Below are 8053 nucleotides of genomic sequence, written 5' to 3'. Positions count from 1 at the left end.
TATGTATGCTGCATATAGTTTTAAATATAAAATAAAGCACATAGGGTACACAGTTATGGCTACTTACTAGACAAAACCAAACACTTCACGGGGTTGGTTTACAGAGTTTGAGGCTCAGGATGATAGATTCGTGGGGCAAGTCAGTCAATTAACACAATATTGTCCATTAAGACAATGTTCTACATCTAGTTTGGTGAGTGGTGTCTGAAGTCTTAAAAACTTGCGAGCAGCCATCTAAGATAAAACTATTGGTCTCTACTTGTCCAAGCAGAAGAAAGAAGAAAACCAAAGACTCAAAGAAGAAACTAATCTATAGAACTAATAGTCTACACAAACAATGACTTCATCTACCTTGAGACCAGAAGAGCTAGATGGTGCGTGGCTAGCACTACCGACTATTCCAACCAAGGACTCAATAAATGGTCTCAGATAGAGTGGGAGAAAAATGCGGAACAAAACTCAAATTCCTAAAAAAAAGCCAGATTTACTGAACCAGTAGAGACTAGATGAACCCCTGAGATTATCACCCTGGGATATCCTTTAAACTTGGAACTTAAACCACTCCCAGAGGTCACCTTTTAGCCTGGTAACAGATCAGTCCATAAAATAAATAATATCACCCGTGAGTACTGTGCTCCTCTAAATAATCATCTGGATGAAACCGTATGTTGAACATTTTCCCTAGACCAGCCTTCCCAGGGATAGGGAAGCTAGATTAAGGGAAACAGAGCAACCAAAATGGAAATAACATGAATGCTGGAAAATGTAACCAATGTCACTGAACAATATGTATAGAAATTGTTAAATGAGAATGTAATTTGCTATGTAGACTTTTACCGAAAACACAATAAAATATATATTTTTTTTAAATCAGCTATTGAAAACCTTATGGAACATAGTTCTACTCTGATACACGTGGAGTCACTATAAGTCAGAATCGACTCTACAGCAACTGTTTGTTTGTTTTTAATAGGCCCATCTGTAACACCTTCCTCACCCCTACTCAGACCAGGGGAAGGGTTCTGTGATGGAGTCCACTCAAGTCCACAGTCGGCCAGAGGGACTCAGCTGTGACATGCAGGTAGCTCCAAAGGCTGCATCCTGGGAGCTAACAGCAAACTTTGTGAGAAAGAGGCTCCAGCTATGTGAACTCCGTTTGTCTTAGTCATCTAGTGCTGCTATAAGAGAAATACCACAAGTGGATGGCTTTAACAAAGAGAAATTTATTTCTTCACAGTAAAGTAGGCTAAAAGTCCAAATTCAGGGCATCAGCTCCAGGGGAAGGCTTTTTCTCTCTGTTGGCCTTCTCATCAATCTTCCCCTGGACTAGGAGCTTCTCTTCACAGGGACCCCAGGTCCAAAGGATGTGCTCTGCTCCCAGCACTGCTTTCTTGGTGGTTTGAGGTCCCCCTGTCTCTCTGCTCACTTCTCTCTTTTATATCTCAAGAGATTGCCTCAAGACACAATCCAATCTTGTAGGCTGAGTCCTGCCTCACTAACACAACTGCCGCACATCCTCCCTCATTAACATCATAGAAGCAAGATTTACAACACATAGGAAAATCACGCAATACCAGGAATCAAGGCCTGGCCAAATTCATATACACACTTTTGGGGGGACATAATTCAATCCATGACACCCTTCAATTCAGCAAGACCTCTGGGAGGATCAACCTCATGTTCAGCCTGTACTAAGGAGTGAGGGCAAAACAACGAATAAGATTCTGACTCAGCTATCACGACAGGAGAGAGTTTTTGGTACACAGAATAATGTTCCCTGTAAATACACCCACATCCTAATTCCCAGAACCTGTGAAGATGTACCTTACATGGTGTAAAAATGGCATGGGGGCAGTATCTGACCATCTTTAACTTCACAGGGGGAAGGAGAATCAAGATCAACGGTCCAAGGCTAATTCCTATGAGGCAGGTCAGACATGTTTCCTCTGTCTGCCATCTTTACCAACTCTGACACCAGCACAGCACTCTCTACTTCTCTGCTGAGTTCGATAAATCATTGCAATGGCCACACAGAACTCACAGATGATACGATTATGGGGCTTATTGGGGAAGTAACAGGTTACAATTCAGGTTCAGGAATGCTCAGGATACAGTTTTTCCATCAGGACTGCCTCTTCTCAACAGTGCCCACAGACACGCCTCTCTCTAGCCCTCGGCCTCTGCCCTGCTTCGGCAAGCGTTACAAAACTCTTTTAACTCTGCCCAGAGGTACCCTACTCCACCAGTAAGCCTTGGCCCGAAGTCGCTCAGCCCTAGCTCTTTGGATCAGCAAACCTAGCTCTACCAAGTGCCCAGAGCACTTCACTCCACCAGCAAGCCTCATGCCCAAAGGCACTCAGCTTTCTCACTCCTTGGGTGGGAAGCCCAATATGCAGTCTCCAGATGGTCCCCTGTTGCTGTTTCTCTGCCACCACTTCTTGCTGTCTTCAGTGTTACCACTCTCTCTCTCTCTCTCTTTCTCTCTCTCTCTCTCTGTGTCTCCTGGTTCCAGGAGCTTCTTAGTGCAGGGATCCTGGGTCCAAAGAATGCACTCCATTCTTGGCTTTTCTTCCTTGGTGGTGGTGAGATCCTCTCTCTGCTCTGGTGGGATGGCAAAACTGACCAATCCCCTCGTTAGGGTTTCATAGACCTTATTTGCATGGTCCCACCTAATCACTTGGGTGGGAGTTACAAGACCCTGGTGAGAAAAGCCACACAAAAGTGATCCATCACACTGCAGTCCTTATAAGAGGGAAGCAGGCGGATCAGAGTCAGTAGGAGGAGGTGCAACCATAGAAGCAAGAGGTTAGAGTGATGCAAGGAGGGGGCCACAAGCCCAGGAATGTAGGCGGCCGCTAGAAGGTGGAAAAGGCAAGGGAACAGATTCTTCCCTGAGACCTCCAAAAGGAACACAGCCCTACCTACACCTTGATTTTAGCTTTCTTACCTCCGGAATTGTAAGAGAATAAATTTGTGCTGATTTAAGCCACTGAATTCCTGGTAATTTTTTACAGCACAATCGGAAACTAATGTTGTTGCTAGCTACTGTCGGGTCAGTCCAAAGGCTGCATCCTGGGAGCTAACAGCAAGCCTTGTGAGAAAGAGGCTCAAGCTATGTGAACTCCCTTCAATTCATTCAATTCATGTCATCCCTATGATCGGTTGCAGATCAGATCATTGTGATCCATAGGGTTTTAATTGACTAATTTTTGGAAGTAGATCACAGGTCTTTCTTCCTAATTTGTCTTAGTCTGGGAGCCCTGCTGAAACCTGTTCATCGTCATAGCAACACACAAACTTCCACTGACAGATGGGTGGTGGCTGCACATGAGGTGCATTCACCAGGAATCGAACACGGGTCTCCCGCATAGAAAGTGAGAATGCTACCACTGAACCACCACTGCCCACAGGAAACTAACACATAGTCTAACTACCTAACAACACATTCTGCCACAATGTCAACATTGCTGTAGTGAAGGTTTTATTGGGAGATTTGGGGAGTATGGAGCCGGCGAGAATCAATTCTGACTTTCACAAGTCCTTGGAAGGCCGCACAGAGGAGGTGATTGTTTCAAAGGTAATCGCTTTCATAGGTTGAGGAGTTTTCCAGCCGGTGAAGTTTAGGAAAGCATTCCAGGCAGTAGGAAAAGCATAAACAAACTCACAGGCGCAGGAAACTGCAGGGTAAGTTCATGCAACAGAAAAATGGTTGCGGGGCTAGACCAAGGTGTTGAGGAGTCAGGAAAGATGAATTGTTGCCCGACTTCACAGCTGACGAAGTAAACCAGGGTATAGAATGGTGTCCCTGGGTGGTACAAATGGTTAAAGTGCTCGGCTGTAACCAAAATTTGGGGGTTCAAGTCCACCCAGAGGTGCCTCACAAGAAAGGCCTGGCAATCTCCTGCTGAAAGCTCAGCCATGAAAACCCTATGGAGCACAGTTCTACTCTGACACACAGGAATGAGGTCACCTTGAGTGGGGATTAGCTCCATGGCAACTGGTTTGGTTTATAGAATGGAAATTTAACTGTTTTCTCGGGAATTTGGCTAAACCCTCAAAGCTCACGGTAGTGGTGATAAGCAGCTCCTACACAGGGCAGAGACTAGGGTGAGGTGAGTGAGGCACAGGTATCAGGGGCAGTAGTTAGAGGGCACCAAAAAACTCAGAAATCAAAATACATAAGATTTTAAGGCAATGTTTAAAAACCTAAAAATGAATGCAAAAATAAACCACGAACAAAATATCAAAATTTTACATAAAGCCAAGATCAATAACAGTGTGTTGCCAAGCCATATTAGAGCCTGAGGCAAGTGGAAAAATTAGCAATTCTCATCCTGACTTCATTTTAAAGTTGGCTATTTTGTTCATCATGAATTTACACATAGGTGTTGAGCCAAAGCTCTTGCCTCCCTCACTTCACCCTAGTCCCACCCTAACCCTACATTCTAAAGAGAGCAAACAGCAGTCTGCAATACCACCCTCAACAGCCTATGTAAGAAAAGCCAGAAATTCAAACGTAATTTCCCTGAAATGGAACAAAAAAAATTTATAAAGACATTTGAAGGAACAGAGGGGAGAGCTTGACGTGTGTTCCCTGAATTTGGGGTGCTACAGAGGCGGGAGCCTCCTGCTCATCTGTGTGGAGCAGCCCACCAAGCAAAGATTCAGGAAATGGCCAACAGAAGGGGCCGCCCCACCTCCACTTTGAGGACAAGCATACCTGGGTGTCCCAAGTCAGGTGGAGGCAGGAAAGAGGGTCTAGGCTAGAATGTTCCTGAAGAGACTCATGCAAGTTAAATGCCTACCTCAGAGAAACCAAAAAATCAGTTGCCGTCGAATCGACTCCCACTCATGGCAACCGCATGTGTGTCAGAGTAGAACTGTGTTCTATAGGGTTTTCAATGGCTGATTTTTTTAGAAGTAGATCTCCAGGTCTTTCTTCCAAGGTGCTTCTGGATGGATTCCAGCCTCTAGCCTTTTGGTTAGCAGCAGAGTACATTAACTGTTTTGCCACCCAGGGACTATGCTGCGACAGGGGATGCCAACAGAGGAAGCTATGATGGGAGTATTGCTAGAGGGCAGGACTGGGGGAGAGTCAGAAGAGACAGTGCAGAAGGTGAGTCATCTGCATCCCGGAACCCAATGGTGGTATCTCAGAGGAAACGAGTAACGTGCCCCACTGCAGTGGCAGCCTTTGGACATCTGACAGACAGAGGGCATTCAACAGGCAAGGGAGAAGTACAACAAAGCTTCAGCTAAGTAAAAAACCATTTCCTGGGATTCCTCTCATCTCTCCTTCTAGCCCTGCTCTGGAAAAGCCAAAAGTGGGTGTGACATGGAGCCAGAGAGAAAAAGAACAAGCCTCATGCACACATCATCCTGAAGAAGACTGAGCTAGGAGAAGGAAAAATATTTAAACTGGCTGAGAAATTGATGTCTTATTTCAGATTGGATTGGACCTTTTAATACTTGAAAATGAGGCTAATTAGGCTCCAAAGTGGCTGAGAAGGAAGGGCTTTGCCCAAGATCAGTAGGAGTATAATTGAAGGTAGTGATGGGAAAAAAATTAACCAATCTCCTAACTGTTTCCTACGGAGTTCAATCACTTAGTAAGCCAGTTATGCTGGGTATTCTCCATTTATCCTCTACCCGATCCAGTCTCTGAACTCACTTGCCTTGCCCAGGCCCCTGGAGACTGGTCCCGGCTGACCACAGCACATGACTCCCAAGCTGGTGGCCTTCCACTTGGACTCTGCCAACGGTGATACCAGCAGGGGTTCAAAGGCCAGCGTGGGCCCCACTCCCCCAGCAGCTGCCCTGTCCTCCATGACCATAACCCCTCCCCACAGCTGCAGCTCTCATGGGCTCTGGTGACAATATTTCCTCCCTTGGTGTCTTCGCCCCTAAGGTGGTGATGGCTTTCACTATTGCTAGCTCTGGTGTTTCAACTTTGGTTTGTTCCTTTAAAGCCCATGCAAACCAGTTGTCGCTGAGTCAGTTCCAACTCTTGGCAACCCATGTGTGTCCGAGTAGAGCTGTGCTTCATCAGTTTTTCAATGGCTATGATCGTTTGGAAGTAGAATGCCAGGGCTTTCTTCATAGGTTCCTCTGAGTGGATTCAACTGCCAGCCTTCCGGTTAGTAGCCAAGTGCTTAACCATTTGGGCCACCTAGAGACTCCAAACCCTGTGCCCTCTGTAATTAGCACTTTTCTTAACAATCTCTTTGTTTAAACCATCTGAATGAATTCTGTTTCCTGTCCAGTCCCTGACTGATACACACGGGATGAAGAATGCCTCTTTCCCTTTGACTAGAGAGGAAGAGACAAGAATGAATGGAGATGCAGGTATGTTTTAGGTAGGGATGAGGCAGGAAGGCCCCTGGGTGCACAAAGGGTTTGCACTCAGCAGTTCAAACCCACCCAGCAGTGCCTACCGAAGAAAGACCTGGCTATCTACTTCCGCAAAGGTTACATCCAAGAAAACCTTATGGAGCTCAGTTCTACTCTGTAACACACAGAGTCACCATGAGTCAGAATTGACTTGACAACAACGAGTTTGGTTTTGGTTTGAGGTGGGCAGGAAGGAGGGGAAGATCAATCCTACTAGCTTATATTTTCTTTATGAGGGAAGATGCAGGATCGAATACTAAAATGGAGTCAAGACAGGGAAGTTTTGAATGGAAGAAATACTGTTGAGGTTGGAAACCATTAACTTTTTAGAGTCATCGTTCTACACCTTTGGGGTGATTCTCTTTAACGGCTTTGAGCAGCTGCGTCAGACTGCATCCGTTTTCACTTCTTTGCATCGTTATGCTTACAAGACAATAACTACAGATAATGATCAAACATGGATATTCATGCCAAATGAGTTCATGGATTGAATAGGGCTTATTGTATTTGTAACAAAGGGATTAATAGTACTGGGCACATCAAAGAAGATCAAATGCACAAAGACTGCAAAGTAAGAGCTGGCAAGCTCCCATCTCGGAGCATTTTATGGCTTGAATTGCCAGACGGGAGTTAATGAGTCATAATTCATCAAAGGCCAAATCAACTGACTTGCATAATCAACAAACTTGCAAACTCCCGTTTGAGACAGCATGGTGTGGTAGAAAGAGCAAGGAGTCTGGATAACTTGAGTACTATTAACGGCCTTGATTGAACTGACATTTACAGGGCACTCCACTCAACATTCTATGTGTATAAATACTTATAACTTACTGTGACTAACTTTAAAATCACTGAGTCAATGTATTCTCATCTGTAAAATGAGTATAATACCACCTATAAACCTGAGTCTGGCACCTGACCCTGAGCTCAACAAAAGGGAACTATTACTGAAGGGCTGGGTGGCAATAATGGAGGGTCTACATAATACTGAAGTGTCTGGTGAAATGAGAATAATTAAGGCAACTTTTATAATATGTTTATCACCACAATATCAACCATGTACATATTTGGAAATATTCCATAAATTCTATACAGGGTGTGTAGTAGAGCTATTGCAGATAACTTTGGATAAGACTCAGAAAAGGCAGAGGAGAGATAAGTACCCTCAGATACCAATACCCTGGAATGATAAAGAATCAAACACACAGCAACCATGGAATCACTTTACTGGTAATGCATCTTTAAGACAAGAGATCCGAGACCAAACAGCTGAGCTGACATTCAGATCTTCTATATCTTTACTGATGTCTTTGTCTAGTTATTCTGTCAGTTACTACAAAAGGGGTGTTTAAAAATCTTCTGTTATGGGGAGTTCCAGCAAAATGGCACTCTAGCAGAAGCACCACGCTGTCGCTCCACAGCAAAGATCAGAAAAACTAAGCCGAACAGAGAATACAACCATCCTGAAACCCTAAAACATCAAATGAAGAGATAAAGAACTCAACCAAGCACCAAATGGAGTGAGAAAACTGACAGAGAACGGAGAGTGAGGAGAGATTCATGCAGAGGTCCCCTACCAGCTAAAACAGTGCAGATCCGCCATCTTGGACTCCTATCGGAGACCAGCAAACGGGGTACGAGAAAGCAGCCTCACGGAGCGTCC

This window comes from Trichechus manatus, unplaced genomic scaffold (genome assembly GCF_000243295.1).
Source record: "Trichechus manatus latirostris isolate Lorelei unplaced genomic scaffold, TriManLat1.0 scaffold00019, whole genome shotgun sequence".
NCBI lineage: Eukaryota > Metazoa > Chordata > Mammalia > Sirenia > Trichechidae > Trichechus > Trichechus manatus.
Note: the sequence above shows the minus strand (reverse complement) of the source record.